The sequence below is a fragment of the Xenopus laevis genome, chromosome 7L, assembly GCF_017654675.1.
Source record: "Xenopus laevis strain J_2021 chromosome 7L, Xenopus_laevis_v10.1, whole genome shotgun sequence".
In the NCBI taxonomy this organism is placed as follows: domain Eukaryota; kingdom Metazoa; phylum Chordata; class Amphibia; order Anura; family Pipidae; genus Xenopus; species Xenopus laevis.
In genome coordinates this window covers 78,494,215-78,512,069 of record NC_054383.1, presented here as the reverse complement: position 1 = coordinate 78,512,069, position 17,855 = coordinate 78,494,215, and the positions used below count along the sequence as shown (strand labels likewise).

Here is a 17,855-nt window from a genome sequence, read left to right as displayed (position 1 = left end):
GGTACTGCTGTCTTATATACAACATATGAATTTCAAAGGGCTATTTAAATCAAATATACCACAATTTTTTTGTACCAGGCCCTTGATTCCTGGGGGGCGTTGTAATAATGGTGAAGTTGGTCAGTTCTACAGTATCAACACCACCATGTACTTACTGTACTCTTTGCAACCGAGAGGTTTATTATTAGGGGCCTACCAACTCTCTGTACTGCAATTACTGACATGTCGTGAATTGTCGTCAGTGTGAATACATGTTTGGGTCACAATATTGGATGGCAAAGAGCTCATCATTTCTCAAGGCATGAATTTCTCCAGCACTCAAATTTTTGCTTATTACATCCCACGCAATCCTTTTTGGGTACGATTTATGGTGCCACAATGAATATAGGGCTCTAAAGAGGGGATTACCTGTGTAAAAGTTATCCACATACAGGTATAAGTGGGAACCTCAGCCCAGTAGTGGAGTGATGAGCTCCCATACGATTTTGCCACTGACAATCAAGGGGTTTCTAATTGGGAGTCATGAAAAAGCTGGTGTACCCCAAGCTGCTTTCGAAGGGTTTATAAAATGTGATCCCATAGTGGGCACATTTGCTTGCGATGTACTACAGGAATTTTATGAGCCCTTTGAAGTGGAGAAGTGATTCATCTATACAAATGTTTTGGGAGGGGGTGTACACTTCTCCAAAGTGCTCTGACACTTTCTATAAGAGGCCACAATTTATGCAGCCTGTCATGTCCGGGCTCATTAGGGGGTACAGCCGTGGCATTATTGTTAAAATGAAGAAACCAGAGCAGTAGCTGATACTGGTTTCCAGGCATCGTGGCTCAAAAAACAGGGATAGACAACATTGCAGTGTTATCCCAGTAGGACTCCAAAGAATTTGCTTTTACGAGACCCATTGCTAAAGTGAGGCCCACAAACCTCTTCATCTCATTAGCATCTGTGGGATGCCACGCATGTGCTTGAGCATCTGGGTAGGGGATTTTGGGCAAGATATTGCTCAGCATACAAATTTGTATAGAGGACCATATCCTGTATCCTGATGGCCTCAGTAAAAAATAATTGGAAATAATCAATTGGGTTGAAATTCCTGGTGTCCACCTTTACACCTTTACACTTGAGACTGCAGTAAATGGGGGCATTTCAGGGGGATTACCAGGCGGCCCCATGCAGGCTCTCCTCCAGCTGCAGCATCAGCCCTATCGTCCACCTCCTGTTCTTCAACACCCTGATCAACCTGATCATCCACATCCTCAAGCTCCATGGGCTCCTCAAGGGCAGTAACGGTAATCATCAGTCGATGAGTCACTATCTGATGCAGGGGGCACATACTCAGAATCAGAGTCGCTAAACTCCTCTGATCTTGATACCATGCACAGACCATCAGCCTCTTCAAAAGAATAAAAACTTTTGGCCATGTTGCCAACATATATTTACCTAGGCCAAAGAGCTTACAATCAGTGACAAATAAAGTAAACGAAGTAATCAGAAATGGTACAGTGGAATCAGTAGTCAGAAAAAAAGCTGACCACTTTGCAGAAACAGAAAACTACTCCAGTAAAACTAATCACAAGAGGGAGACTAGAGAAAAAAACTTAATATAAAAAAATCTGGCAAAGAAAAATATGTCTAACACCTTTTGAACTCCCTGGAACTTCTTGGAACAGGAACCACACTAATCTATAGCACAATCAATAGCAAAGAAAATTCCTTTCAACCAACAACTTCAATCAAAAACCAACTGTTTATACAGTGATTATCTGATCACTAGTCACGCAAACACAAAAAACTATTCCAGTAAAACTAATCACCAAGGCAAAGACTACCGAAATGAAAACTTATGACTAACAACTTGAACTCTTGTACACCCTGGAACTTTCTAGAACAGAAACCCCACTATTCTATAGCACTTGCAGTCAATAGCAAATAAAACACCTATCAAACAAAAACTTCAATCCAAAACCAACTGATTGAACAATGATTATTACCTGATGTTTTGATCAATTTAAAAACAGCACACTGTGGACTATCTAAAGAGCCAGAGCTTGCTTTTGGTTAAGAACATACTAAATAGTAATGGGCAGATTTACTAGGGCAAAGTGACTAACGCTGGCAACGATTCCCTAGCGTTATCGCTTTCCGGGTCTTTGCCGATTTACTAATGGAAACAGGCATCACTTTCGCTAGCGAAGGAGATAGACACTAGTGGTGATTTGAATTCTAACACCAGGCAACTTTTCGATCTGGTGAATGGACGTTACTCCACAAATTCACCAAAATGCGGATTTTACTGGACGTTACCTCTTCTGCCAGATTTGTCTTCAACAGCTTAGACCAGATGAAGTGCAATGGAGTGCATAGATATTCTTCAATCTTCAGTTACATCATACATCAGTTACAGTCCAAAAAACGCTGGTGTCTTTTTTTTTGTGTAACCAGTTTCCCCCATACATTTTATAACATATGGGAACATTATTTTACAGTGGGCTTATGTGTAGTGCAATATAACAACTCTATTGACTTTATTCCCTTGGTGTGTGTAGTTATCAGTGTCAATATAATTTATTAGATGCACCATGTAACATAAAGAGGTGCATTCAACTTTAAATTTCCAGTCGTATACAAATTAGCCTTTGCGCAAGACCACTAATGAAATTGTGCAAGGCAGAATTGAACACTAGTGCATCTTCTAGTGCATCTTTGATTTGCTCGCACTGCCAAAAAAACACTAGCGAAAATTCGCCAGCGTTCGTCGGCCGGGATGAAACTTCGGATCTTAGCAAAATTGCGTTGTCTAAGCGAATTTTCGCCTGGCAAGTGTTGTGATGCATGTAAAGCCATTGCTGGCGAATTTTCGCCGCTTAGTAAATTTAAAGGGATTCTGTCATTTTTATGATGAAAGAGCCAGCACTTTAGGATGGAACTGCTTTCTGGCAGGCTGTTGTTTCTCCTACTCAATTTTATCTGAATGTGTCTCAGTGGGACATGGGTTTTTACTACTGAGTGCTGTTCTTAGATCTACCAGGCAGCTGTTATCTTGTGTTAGGGAGCTGCTATCTCATTACCTTCCCATTGTTCTGTTGTTAGGCTGCTGGGGAGGGAGGGGTATGATATCACTCCAACTTGCAGTACAGCAGTAAACAGTGACTGAAGTTTATCAGAGCACAAGTCACATGACTAGGGGCAGCTGGGAAACTGAGAATATGTTTAGCCCCATGTCAGATTTCAAAATGAAATATAAAAAAATATGTTTGCTCTTTTGAGAAACGGATCTCAGTGCAAAATTCTACTGAAACAGCACTTTTAACTGATACATTTTGAAAAAAACATTTTTTGCCATGACAGTATCCCTTTAAGTATAGGTAAGGAAATGATTATTGCAAAATTTAGAGAGTACTTTATATTGTAAATAAAGTATTTTATTGATAAGATTTCAAATGATGTAGTAGTTAAAATATAGGTACTGCCTTTTTGTCTTTTTCTAACTTTTTCTGCCCATATTATCTGCTTAGAGTCTAGTGAATATATTATGGGGTGTTTTGTGCATTTCTCACTAGATGGTAGATGCCATTCTAATATCTGTTTTATTAGGCTAGCATTTTGAAAAGCAAAGAGAGGTGGACTTGAACATGCAGATCTTTTTGCCCAGAAAATGACGGGTTTTTTTAGCCATTTATGGTTTGCTGAAACCCCAAATAAATTTCATAAATACAAACTGAATATGGTACATGAAAGATTTGGGAAAAATTCCTGGGATGGTGCAGAAGGGATATTAATATATTGGATTAGCATATATGACACCTATTGATGAAACAAACTCATTTTGATTTTTAGTCCCTGTTGATTTTTTTTTGGGGGGGGGGCAGCTGGGATATTTTGATTTATTAACTTTTGGAGAAAAGCTGCTTTTTTTGCACCACTTTAATGAAAAGCAGCAGTCACTGGGGGGTCATTTATAAACACTGGGCAAATTTGCTCCTGGGCAGTAACCCACGGCAACCAATCAGATTATTGCTTCCACTGCTCAACCTTCAGCTGGCTGGAAAAAAAGCTATCACTGATTGCTATGGGATACTGCCCAGGTGCAAATATGACCAGTGTTTATAAATCAGCCCAAATGTTTTGAGTTCCTGCTGGCTGCTGTTGGCTCTAAGTAATCTGTACATTAGCAATCAGGTGGCAGGCAAAGCTGACAGGGAACTGCAGACTCCATGGGTAGCTCCAACAACAATTTCAATTTACCTCCAAACATTTGAAAAATAGGAAATAAGAGATTTGCCACAATTGACCATGCCCATTTTATGGCCACACCCCCTAAATACCACATCCATTTTACAAAATTCGACAGATTATAAAAAGTTTGAACACATTTCCGGGTGTTTTAGGGTCATGTTTTATGTGTTCTTACAGTTTTGATAATGAAGGTGAATTACCCTTTGAGCAGCAAGTCACAGTTTCCCTAAGAGACCTGCTTATCTAAAATAGCTACAATAGTATGTTTTCTTCTCTTAAATAGTTACAAGTAAAGGAGCTGAGTATTCTAGGCTCACTGCCAAAGCCTCATTTAATTATATTTCGGAAACTTTGTGTGACGTTAGGTATCCCAAAACCAGAACAATCCCCAAGCATTGTTGCTGCAGGAGGGAGCCATTAATCATGACCAAACAACAAAAACGATTTTTGTCATGAAAATTATTATAGGTTTTACTAGTAGACTATGAAGCTCTTGAAGCTAGTCATGCCTTTCTCTCATGGACTAAAGCTAGGATCAGACTGGGCTGGTTGGACACCGGGAAAAAAACAGATGCGTCCTGGCTCTTTTGGGTCCCGCTGGCCCAGACCTGCTCCCTGCACTTGCACTCCCTCTCCTCACCTCCCTCCCTGACATCAGTTGCACCGGTAAGGTACTCTTGCGCGGGAGGCAGGGGTGGCAGCAGAGAGAACTTTGCGGCTGGGGGATGGTGTGGGGAGCCCCTGAGGCTGCAGGCACGGTGGGCCCTGGGCCCCCAGTCCAACGCTGACTAAAGCCCTTTCTTGTATGTCACACCAGGGAATCTATATAATCTTAGCTTTGGCCAGTATTAGGCAGATGTATCCATGTAAACTTCTTCCAAACATGTGTGCATAATAACATTTGCTTTTAACGCAACATTGCTGGCACAACAGGATATTTTTCACAATGACACATTTATCAAACTTGAAACCTGTGTCAATTTATCAGAATGTGTTTTAATGATCTGAGCAGTGAAAGGGCATTTTGATCTTCGAGGTGGTAGTGTCCAGTACTTTTGTAATCATTCCAAATGAATTGTTAAAGGTGATGATCACCTTCATGTAAGAACACTTCATCATTCATTTCTGCACCAGTAAACAAATTTATAGTTTAAAACGTGTAGGTTCCATTTTCTAAACTCTCACTCAAGAGATTGTTGACTTGCTGATATGATCCTTGATACATCTAGGGGCAGATTTATCAAAGGTCGAGGTGAATTTTCGAATGAAAAAAATTCGAATTCCAAGCTTTTTCTTGTGTACTTTGACTAGGGAATAGTCCAAATTCGATTCCAACTTGAAAAAAAATTAAAAAATTCGAATATCGAAATTTATCATGTACCGTCTCTTTAAAAATTCAACTTCGACCATTCGCCATCTAAAACCTGACGAATTTCTGTTTTAGCCTATGGGGGACCTCCTAGAACCTTTTTGGAGTCAATTGGTGGACTTTGAAAAATCTAAGTTTTGTTGGGGAAAAACTTTGAATCAAATTTGATCGAATGCACTATTCCTTTGATTCGTATGATTCGAATTCGCCCGAATATGGACCTATTCGATCAAAAACGGACCTATTCGACCGAAAAAAAAAACTTCAACATAATTTCGTTTGGTCTTTTTGAATTCGAATTTCGAAGTTTTTTCAATTCAAAAAATTGACCCTTGATAAATAATATATATATAAAGAATTAAGAAAAAGAAAGAAGCCGTATAAGCTGAACTTTATCACTTTATATCACTTAAATCAATCTATACAAACCAGACAATTAGAGAGGAGAGATTTTATGCAATTTAAACTTGGTTAAATGTAACTCTTGTTCTTATTACAGACAGACATTCTACTCTATTAAGAATAATTATATAAGGAAAGAGAATGGTAACTACTTGTTAAAAATAGTTAATTTTAAAGAAGATTTATTAAGAAGCATATCCAGGAGTCAGACTGGGATGTGCAAGGCCCACCAGGGCTGCTATACCAGAGGCCCCAACATCCCCTCTGGGGCCCCCGCCGCCTGCTCATCCACAGCCATCCCCTCCCCCCACACCTTAACATACTTTTTCTGCAATAGGGGAAGGGAGGGCAGATAGGGAGCAATGGCAGAGTGCAGGTGGGGAGTTATTTTACAGGGACGGACTTGGTAGGTGGGAAACACTGTAAAATATCTACCTAGTGACTAGACCACCAAGCAATGCACTATGTTATCTAATTTTCCAAATAAATTTGCATGAGCAAATCAGCTGCATAAGCCACAAAATAGTCACAGATAGGCAAGACTAATTTGTAAAAATAGACAAGCCTGACATTGCAAGTTTATCTAATAAAAAAAAGTCTGTAAACAAACAACAGTCTATTAATGGTTTTATGTTCCAGTGTATGTACATGATCACTGTGGATTTAAATAATTTGGTGGGTGTTGTTCTGAAATTAAAAAGCAATGATAAATGCATGAGCAGACTAAACAGACAAGCAGATACTCACATTTCTTGATTGTACTGCACTCGTCAATGTAAAATTGTTTAAGCTAATAAAAAAATTGTTTATGACATTCTGCTTTTTCACTGTCTATGGACTGTCATGCTTATCAGAAGAACAAAGGTATACAGCAGAAAACACGTCACTAACGAATCCAACAGCTACTCCAGGAAAAAATAGAATAAGGGGAAAAAAAGGGCAAACAGGAAAAAAAGATTTTACTGTTGGCTGCTTTGCTTTGTGTCATAATTCAGAGAATGCAAGGCTGCGTTATTTAAGGTGTGGTGTTGGTTCTTAATTATATACAACCTCCCTTCTCATATGATTATTCTTCTGTTAACATTAACCTGAAAATGTGCCAGACGTTCTGTTAATGGTATATTCATTGGTCAAAGAATCTATCTGGAATCTACAAGGTAAGGACTAAAGGAACATAGGGCAAACTTGAAATGTGTATAATTTGTATATATCATCTACTGTATTTATAAATAAACAGAGATTTTATTGAAACAATGGCACACAGTATTTGGGAAGAGCACTTCATCTTACTGGTTAAAGAGCTTAAATTCTGTGGTACAGTGCTGTTTAATGTGTAGGCAATTTAAGTATATTTCATATTATTATTGAAATTATCAATAATAATACTATTATTAAAAACAAAGTTTGTGGGTGTCTTTATAACCATGTTCTGCATTTTCACTATGTACTCTACTTTCTACATATTTTCTTGTTCTGTCCTTCCTTACCTTGGAATATTTATAAATTTAGTTCTGAATAATTATTTTTTGCTAAAATGATTACATGCTATGGCTTACAATGGGTGCCAAAATTGGATTTTCACTTTTTCTGTACTAATATATTAAACAATTGAAGCAATGTTCCTTTTCACTGAATTGAAAATTACGACAAGTTGGTATTTGGCGTGAAAACAGTGAATACAATTTACATCATATATATATATATATATATATATATATATATATATATATATATATATATATATACTTTTTTCAAAAGTCCACCAAACGACTCCAAATTGTAGGAGGTCCTTCATAGGCTAAAACACCAATTCAGCAGGTTTTAGTTGTGAATAGTCAAATTCGATTTCTTACAGTAGATGATACATTTCAAAATCTGAATTTTTTTTTAAACTCAAATTGAATTTGGACTAGTCAAACTACACTAAAATAAACTCAAATTTCAAATTCATATTTTCAATTCGATCCTTACCAAATCTGCCCCTTAGTTGCTATTATTTGTGGATTTTGTGGATTTATTCAGTTCAAAATTCTGAATAGATGTATAGGTATGGGATTGATTGTGCAGAATGTTTGGGACCTGGGGTTTGCAGATAATGGATCTTTCTGTAATCTGGATAGCCATAATTTAAGGCTACTAAAAAAACCTTTTGAAGTTAAATTAAATAAGCCTGATAGGGTTGTTTTGCCACGAATATGGATTCATATAGCTTCATTAACATCAAGTACAAGGTACAGAGGAAAAAGGAAATCACTTTTAATTTTTTGCTGATTGCATTTCTGTAATTCTGAGTATTCTGGATACCGGGTTTCCTCTTAAGAGACCTGATACTGTACCTGTACCACATTAGGATACCAGGTAAATAGGGTAAGATAGATAAAGAATGTTGCTTCTCTTTGGTTAACAACTTTACAACTTTTGTTTACCTAATGACTGAATTAGCAACTTAATTTAAAAAATGCACACATTTCATTAACATGTATTTGCCAGTACATGTACAAGTCAGCTACTGTCTCTGTGACAAAGCTAATGAAAAAGCATTAAATATAACTGCACTTTTTAATCAGTGTTTAGGGCTGATCCTTTGCTTTCACAAAGTCACTAAAACATACAACTGTCTTGTGTATTTTTTGCATAAAGTGCTATTTGTATTTCATTATATACATTATATTGTTATCCGTAAGGTTTGGATATTTTCAGAAGTAATTCAAATGATAATGAAAATGTGTCGTCGCCTGTAAAAAAAATACCATGCCTCATAATCCAGCCCTCCCTGGGGTTGCTCATGTCCTTTCCAAATAATTAAAAATAATGAAGGAAAATAATGCAAACATTTTCCTTCATTATTTTTTATTATTTGGAAAGGACATGAGCAACCCCAGGGAGGGCTGGATTATGAGGCATGGTATTTTTTTTTACAGGTGACGACACATGAACTATAACTCTCACTTTGATGAATTTTTCACTTTTGATTTTTTAAAGGTTGTTTACACATAAGTGGGTGGGTGTTAGTAAATGGTTACACAATAATCAACGGAGTGGGTGGGAATATAATTTTAATAACAGCACATTGGTTACTAGGGGAACGTTTAGTAATATTATTACTAGTATATATATATATATGTATATATATATACATATATATATATATATCATTGTTTATCCACACACCACTCTACTTAACAAATGACCCAGGTGCTACTCACGAAAATGTGGTTAATGTAAATCTGTGTTATGTGATTGCACACCAGGTACCTTTCAAAGAGGTATTTTTAAAAAACATAATAGTTATTAGAAAAATTAAAAAACTGGCCAACGTTTCAGTCTCCATCTAATACCTTTATCTAATGCCTTTATCAATATATATATATCAATATATCAATATATATATATATATATATATATATATTGATATATATATATATATATATATATATATATATACACACAAATGCAGGCTGGCAGCACTCCAAGGATTTTGCAACAAGATAAGGTTTCAAATAAAGCAGGTTTATTAAATCCGACGTTTCAGTTCCGTACAGGAACTTTCTTCAGGGAAAAACAGAACTGGGGCTCATTTATCAACACTAGGCAAATTTGCCGGTTAGCTGGTTAGCTTTTTGAAACCAGCTGCAAGTAGAAGAATGAATGCAGCAATCTGATTGGTTGCCATGGGTTACTGCCCATGGGCAAATTTGCCCAGTGTAGATAAATGACCCCCACTGCACAGTGAGGTGTTTAAATCTGCAAAATGGTACCAAGCAAGGTTGCTAGGCAACCAGTACACAACATTGACAACCCTCAGCCCCAGGGAGTGTAGGAAAAGAGTGTATAGTGGGGAATAAGCAGGCCTCCTCACCAATTATTAACTAACAGTGCTTAGGAAACATAGAAGCATAATATCATAAAACACAGAGCAAGGGGGCATGTCTACCACTCCGTCCATGGTCCTGTAGAGGTGGGTGTTGCGCAGTGTGGCTAAGGCTTCAGTGTGGCGGAGCGGAATGACGCTCCAATAAGGCACACCCCTCGGTAACCTGGTCCATTGCTCATAGCGACGCACAGCAGCGTCTTGCGGCCTTAAAGTCTGGGACACCGTAGCGCAGCGGCAGAGTCGCATATACTGCGGAAGCGCGCGCATTGCTACATTTAGTCCAAATGTTAAGCCAGGGTTAGTTTGTGCCACGTATAAGCATTTACATGTCCCCACTTGCCGCACCACCTCACCCACTTACCCACATACCAGGACCAGCGAACAGCTCTATTGTAAGGGGGGCAGCCCTTTCGCTAGGTTCCATTGCCAACTGTTAGCCTATAGGGCATAGGTAAAAGCTATGCCCAATCATAAAAGCGTGAGTCATTGGTCTTGAAAGTAGGTTAAAAGCAACAATGTTGCAGATGGTACTGTGACAAATGTCAATACAGAAAAGACATAGTTATAATAATAACAAAGTAGCCAAGGCGAAATCATAAAACAGAGAAGACAATATATGACAATATTAAAATAAAGCAACCCAATGGTAATAGTTCATTGAGTCCACGGGGGGCCACGGTATCCAGTTTATGGATCCACCTGGACTCCCTCCTGAATAGTGCTTGGTCTCTGTTGTCTCCCCTGGCCAGGGGGGATTGGTGGTCAATCACCATACACCTGAAAGTTGGAAGTGAATGTCCTTTTAACAAAAAGTGTTTGGCTACAGGTTGTAAAGTTTACCTTCTTTTAATGCCTTACTTATGGCCGAACGATGGTTACCAATCCTCTCCTTCAATGTTGTGCATGTTTTTCCAACATAGTACATGCCACATGGGCAAGTGATGATATAGACAATGTAGGTGGAACAGCAGCCCAATCTATGCAAAATTTTGAATCTTTTGCCAGTGTGTGGATGGGGAAAATCTGGCCCAGTTAATAAACACCGGCATGTAACACAATCAGGGCATTTATAACATCCCATCTTCCTCTGTGATGTTAGCCAGTCAGTCTCTGTGTTGGAGACCCCTTTGAAATCAGTCCTAACCAGAAGGTCTCTCAAGTTCTTGCCCCTTCTAAAGCCCAACACTGGTTTCTTGGCAGCATGTAAGCTCAAAGAGTCATCCATGCTCAGCATAGGCCAGTATTTGTTAATGCTTGCTGATAAGTAACGAGATACAGATGAAAAAGTGGTGGTAAAAATCAGGGGGTTGCTGGACTTCTCTATGTCCTTTGGTGTCGTGCAGAGGAGATTACGTTGAGTATGCTGTAATTCCCTGGCCAATTGTTCACACAAAGATTCCTGCGAGTATCCTCTGTTTAAAAATCTGTCAAACATCTCACGAAGTTGTATTTCGGCCGTCATCCTATTACTGTTGTTATGTATTAATTCCAAAAATTGAGTAGGGGATTCCACGAATAGTGGTTGGGGGATGATGGCTTGCTGCGTGCAGAATCGAATTACGATCAGTCGGTTTTCTGAATAGTCTAGTACCCACCCCCGATCCTTCCAAAAAAATGTTAAGGTCAAGGATGTCAATATCCATTTGGCTGTGATTCAGGGTGAGTTTGATTGGACTGTCTATTGAATTCAATTCCTGATGGAATGACAGAAGAGCTTCCTCCGTGTCTGTCCATATCAGGAAGAGATTGTCAATGTAGCGAAAGTAGGTAAGTATCGAATGCCCCAGACGTGGAAGTCTCAAATTCCAGCATGAAGATGTTGGCATAGGAAGGTGCCAGAGCACTTCCCATCGCTGTGCCCGTTTGGAGATAAAATGAATTTTCAAACCTAAAGAAATCCATGGACAATGTAAATTCAAGCAGGTGAAGCAGGAACTCAGTGGGTACATCGCTGGGAGGTATGATCTGAAGAGCTTTGTGACAGGCTTGGATCCCCTGGTCATGCGAGATCACCGTATACAGACTTTTGACATCCATCGTGACCAAAATACTGTTTGGAGGAATGGGTGGCACTTCTTTCAGTCTCCTGATTACATGGCCGGAATCTTGGAATCTTGTGTATATGAAGTCATGGCATGTACAATATATATATATATATATATATATATATATATATATATATATATATATATATATATATATACACACACAGATGCAGAGAAAAAAAAGGGAAGTCACTGATTGCATTTCTGTATTTCTGAGTTTTCTGAATATTGGATTTCCTCTTAAGAGATCCAACACCTGTACCACATTAGGATACCACGTTTACTGACTGTAAATGGCGTAAGATAGATAGAGAATGTTGCTTCTCTTTGGTTTTTAACAACTTTAAGGGGCACATTTATCAAGGGTCGAATTTAGAGTTTATGAGAGTTTATAAAAACTCCCATAAACTCCCATAAAATCAAAATTCAGAAAAAAAACAAAACAATCGAAATTTATTAACAAAAATCTAATGTTTTAAATTTGGGTGAATGGAATTCGATTCGAGTTTTTTCACCAAAAAATAAAACACTTTTTTTTTTAAAAAAAAAAAATTGGATTTTCAAAACTCTACCAAACGACTCCAAATTGATTGTAGGAGGTCCCGCATAGGCTAAAACACCAATTTGGCAGATTTTAGATGGCGAATAGTCTAATTTGAATTCTTAAAGGGACAGTGCGTGATGAATTTCAAAATTTGAATTTCAAATTTTTTTTAAACTCAAATCAAATTTGGACTATTCCCTAGTTGAATTACACTAAAATAAACTTGAAATTCAAATTTAAAAATTCAAATTTTCAAATCAACCCTTGATAAATCTGCCACTAAAACGTTTGTTTACCTAATGACTGAATTAGCAACTTAATTTGAAAAATGCACAAATTCACTAACATTTATTTGCCAGTACATGTACAAGTCAACTACTTATTCTGTGACAAAGCTAAGAAAAAAGGATTAAATATAACTGCTTTTTTTAATCAGTGTTTAGGGCTGAAACTTTGCTTTTGCAGTTTCACTTAAACATACAATTGTCTTGTGCATTTTGTGAAAAAAGTGCTATATTTGTATTTCATTATATTATTTCATTATATATTTGAAAAGTGTGGATATTTTCAGAAGTAATTCAAATGATAATGAATATAGGGGCAAGCTGTAGTTTAAATTCAGAGTTCATTAACTAAGACTGTATCTATATGCTATAGCAATGACCTTAAATGACACTATATTTTATCAAATATTGGCAATAAAGCAAATGTAATGTATACTTGTATTTTATGTATCTTTATGTTGTGACCTAATGCTGAACATACTTTCTGATATAATCAACAAACAACACTGAGTTTAGCCTTGTGTTTTACTGAGTAAAAATGAAACCTGTTCTGTAACCAACTGTTATTAAAATTCCATAGTTAAATAGTTAAGTTGGGTTGAAAAATACCAAAGTCCATCAAGTTCAACTCCTCCAAATGAACCCTAGTTCACATACATACCCACACACGCACTCATACTGGCCTATCTATACACTGACATAAACTATATCTACCAATTTCTATACTAGTATATTATAATTAATTCACTAAAGATGGTCTCCTGCAGGCTGAGTCAAAACAGCATCATTTCTATTCTGAACAAATATTTCAAGGTTCAAAAAGTTCCTTTTAGCCAGTTGAAGGAGTCTTGTGTTGGTCTTGTTTAATCAACACTCTCTATTAATAACTGTGCTATGCTTTCTGAACCTTTTAAGCTAATGTATAAAAATGCATTTAAATTGTTTTGGATCTTGAAATTAACTATTAGTTGAAAAGAACAATTCTGTGACTAAGCTATTTTAGATATTGGGCAAGATTAATTTCCATTGTTTATCTCATGAGAACGCAATAGAAGAGCTCAATAGAAATGTTTTCTCTTCATATGTAATTGCCCCATTATTCTATATTCTATTAGAGGACCTTCATGGTGTGGCTGATATCCAGATATATATTTTTTTATGTATGCAAAAGTACTTCACCTTTGCTGAGGAAAAAACAATACTAATTGTATTTATAAACTCATTATATAAGCAACGTCATAAATGTGAACAATATACACATAAGTATCTCTATGGTACAATATAAAAATAACACAGTAACTAATACAACAGTACAAAAAAAAAGAAGACTGATTCCCCAAGTAGTAATTTATTATCCAAACCATAATAAAAAAAGTTAAACATTTATTGTAAGATAATCAGCAAAAAAAAAATGTTATATTACCCTAAATAAAAACAAAGCAATTTCTCTATGGAGTGGCACTTCATTTTTAAATTAATTGATACAAGAATAAATCGATGACAATAAATTACTGTAGAAATCCCTATGAAAGTTCATATTTCACAATTGTCTAATCAAATCGACTTTCTTCATTTGAAGAATGTGCACAATGTCTTAAATTTTTTATATTCAATTGAAAGTTTCAGGAGAGAAAAGCAGTGAACACTATGTCAGTTTTAGTAACCACCTCTGGAGTGTTTCCAGCATCACACCCACAAAAATAGTTTTCGTAGGAAGGGATTTAATTTGGTAATAATTCAAACTAACTCTCTGTTAGACAAGGTTCACTCAGTGGCACTGGAATTACAGCTTGTGGAGAGAAGCCTAATACAGACGTATGCTTAGCACAAGGGTGATAAGACAACAGGTAAAAAAGAAAAGAATGACCACATGGTAAATCACACAATGAGCAAATGTATGAATTTGGCTGGCATGTTTATGTACCCATAGGTGCACTTGAGATCAGTTTTAAAGTCAGCAGACAAGGAAAAAAAAAGATAAATGATAGCGTTCCCTAAATTTCAAAATGTAGAAGTGTCATGTAGAAGGTGCAGCCAGTGCAAATCGTTTGCCTCCAAGTTCTTTCAAACATAAAAAGGTAGAGGAAAAGATATTTGTCCCCAAAAGTAAAACTGAAATATGACTGTGTTACACAAGCATGGCAATAGTAAGGTACAACGTAAGGGCTACACCTACACAAAGAAATGAGTGACCACTTTTGTTCCAAAACTATGCTACCTTTTTGGACATCACACGGCTTGCATCAAGTTCTTTGTTAAGACGGATGCTACCATTTTCCAACAACATTTCTGATGATGAATATTAAACCCTAATATCTAATTATCCTTCAGGCTGACATATTGATAAAAGGGCTGAACCCTAATAGTGGTTAGGCAAACAATAAAAAAATTAAATGCAAACAACAGGCACAATCCTGAACAAAATGTTATCAGTATTTGATTTTGAATTTACAATATATTATGAATTATAATCAGGATAATTGTTAGTTCCCAAACACCCAAACTGTAAATTATATTTTTATCAGAGCATGTCATTTTTAAACTAGGGTAGACTGGACAGTGGGATTAGTAAGGGGTCATAGGAGAAGAGTGAGGGGGGCATACAGTTTATCAGCTGAGGAGATCCCTCTGTTACAAGAAAAACAGGCTAATATTAACTTAAGATCTAATTCTCCATTAAGTAATGTGAATTACAAAGAAAAGTGATATCATCAGCTGTATGCTGGCAAATCCACAGAGTTTGTCAGGTAAAATGGGAGAGCTAAAGTTAATTGCATGCTCTAAAAACAATGTTTTTTTTATATCACTGAGACCTGGTGGGATGAACCATGTTACTGGCATGTGAATTTAAATGGTTACACCCTTTTTTACGAGGAATTAAAAAGGGAGGAGGAATGTGTTTGTATGTAAAGCCTGAATAAAGCCATGCACTAGGAATATCCATGGGTGGCACTGGGGATGTTGTGCAATACCTCTGGGTAGAGATTTCAACTGAGTAAAAGGCTATAAAGAAAATTATCATTGGTGTATGCTACAAACAACCTCGTATAAGTAACAAGAATGAAGCCCAGCTTTTTTACAAATGGAAGTGGCTTCACAACTAGGTCAAGTTATTACTATGGGTGACTTCAATTATCCAGAGACTGACTGCAGCCATGGGGTTGTCAAGTCAAAAAAAAGCTAGTAGGTCTGTAAGTATCCTGACAACTTATTATTCCAGCTCGTTCAAGAACCTACTAGGAATGACTAGACCTTGTAATAACTAATACTGAACTCATCTTTAGCATTTGCATGGGTAAGCATTTAGGGAATAGTGATCATAACATGGATTATGTTGCAGAGACAATTCTATAAGGGAGTTACTAAAAAACCAAATTGCAGATGTGTAAACTTTGACAGTATAAGGGCATCTCTGCAACATATTAACTGGGAAAGTCTTTTCACAGGGTTAAACACAGAACAAAAATGGGAAGTCTTTATAATGCTGCTTTATACATGTCAGTATATTCCCCTTGTAAGCAAGTAACATGTCACATATGGTTTCCCAAACCCAGAATAAACACCAATGTTCCGGTCATGGTTTGCTTTGGACTATAAGCACACCCTGTAGAATATGTAGAATAGACCTACATTGGGCAGGGAAATTTGTGTGTGGTGCCTTTAAATATTTGAATTTTGTACCGTGCACAATAACATTATGTGCAGTGCCAAGAATAAAAGAAGAACATGAGTGGAGCAACGGTCATACCTAAAAGCATGTTGCACAAGAGAGAAGGAGGAGGGCATCCCTGCAGGAGAGGCGGCGGGCATCCCCATTGTCTCCCAGGTACTATCACAGGACATTGTCTCAAAACAAACCTTTGTGGTCTGATAGAAGCGCTGGTGTTGAGGTTGGAAAAGGGTATTGCAGCAAGGATTAAAAATTATTTTTTAAATATGTAAATAGTAAAAACATGAAGATCATTAGGGGGGGGGTTACCGGTTGTTGGTTAATGAGAACAGAGAAAAATCTGAGATTCAGAACTGTTTTTTAAAAGGCACTAGAACATGTGAAGATGTACAAAGGTCCAGGACCAGATGGTATTCATCCCAAGGTGCTAAAAGAGCTTAGATCTGTGACCTATTTACTTACTTTTTCAGGATTCATTGAGTTCTGGCATGGTGCTGAAAGATTTACAAATTGCTAAAGTGGTGCCACTATTCAAAAAGGGATCTTGTTCTCAGCCTCAAAACTACAGGCTGGTTAGCCCTGGACTTAAGGCTTTCCTGGTGCTGCGTCCTTGGGTACCACTCCTAGCTTCTGTCTAGGATTTTATCTCTGATAGATTCCATCGCCCTGATCCAGTTCATCTTGGTTACCAGTGTTTGCAAGCCTGAAATTTGTGGTTATTTCCAGTTTGCTTCTTATAGAGATCTTGCTGCTGTTTGGATGTGTGTGGCTAACTTGTGCGATTGCTTAGAGCGTATGGCTCTGATTTTCATGCCTAAAAGGAATTTGTTAAGAGCTGCTCGTATGGTGCAGTGGAGAACCTCAGAGAGCAGAGTTGCCTTCGTTTTCCAAAATTCTTGGCCTACTGTGCAGGTCTGCCAAGTGTGTATGAAGGATCCTCATTCCCCACACCCTCTGAAACAGGTGGAGAGGTCTGGATTGCCGCTAAGTCTGCTGATACACGAAGGAGTATAGTTCAGATGCTTTCAAATGAAGTCATAGAATGGTTTGTTTCAGTTTAAGGGGGGTATTTACTAATACTCAAATTAATCAAATTTTTTTATTAAAACGAAGTCGACCTAACTCCCATCCACAAATTTAACTTATTTGTCAATAATTCTTTTCAAAGAAAAACATTGAGTGTCGATTCGAATCATTCTTTTCGTCTTTTTCGAATTGATGTTCCGAAAAACGAAATTTTATTGAATTGTCGCCGCAAAAACTTGAATGAATCAGATTATCGCACGAAAACCAACGTGGATCAGGGTGTCAAGAAACATCTTCAGGGACATCTGCCATTGACTTCTACATGACCTCGACGGGTTTGAGATGGAGTGTTTTCGGATTCAGATTTTCTCTGGAAAAAATGGGGGGACATGATTACACTTTAC

General features: G+C 37.3%; 1 protein-coding gene across 1 annotated transcript in view; it reads left to right on the top strand.

The window, feature by feature from the left end:
* Positions 1 to 6,754: 6,754 nt before the first annotated feature.
* LOC108695826 (NXPE family member 2) overlaps positions 6,755 to 17,855 on the top strand; it is a 53,795-nt gene continuing 42,694 nt past the window's right edge. The window contains exon 1 of the mRNA XM_041569205.1: positions 6,755 to 7,165. The gene's annotated coding sequence lies outside the window, so the exon portion shown is untranslated. The remainder of the gene's footprint in view (positions 7,166 to 17,855) is intronic.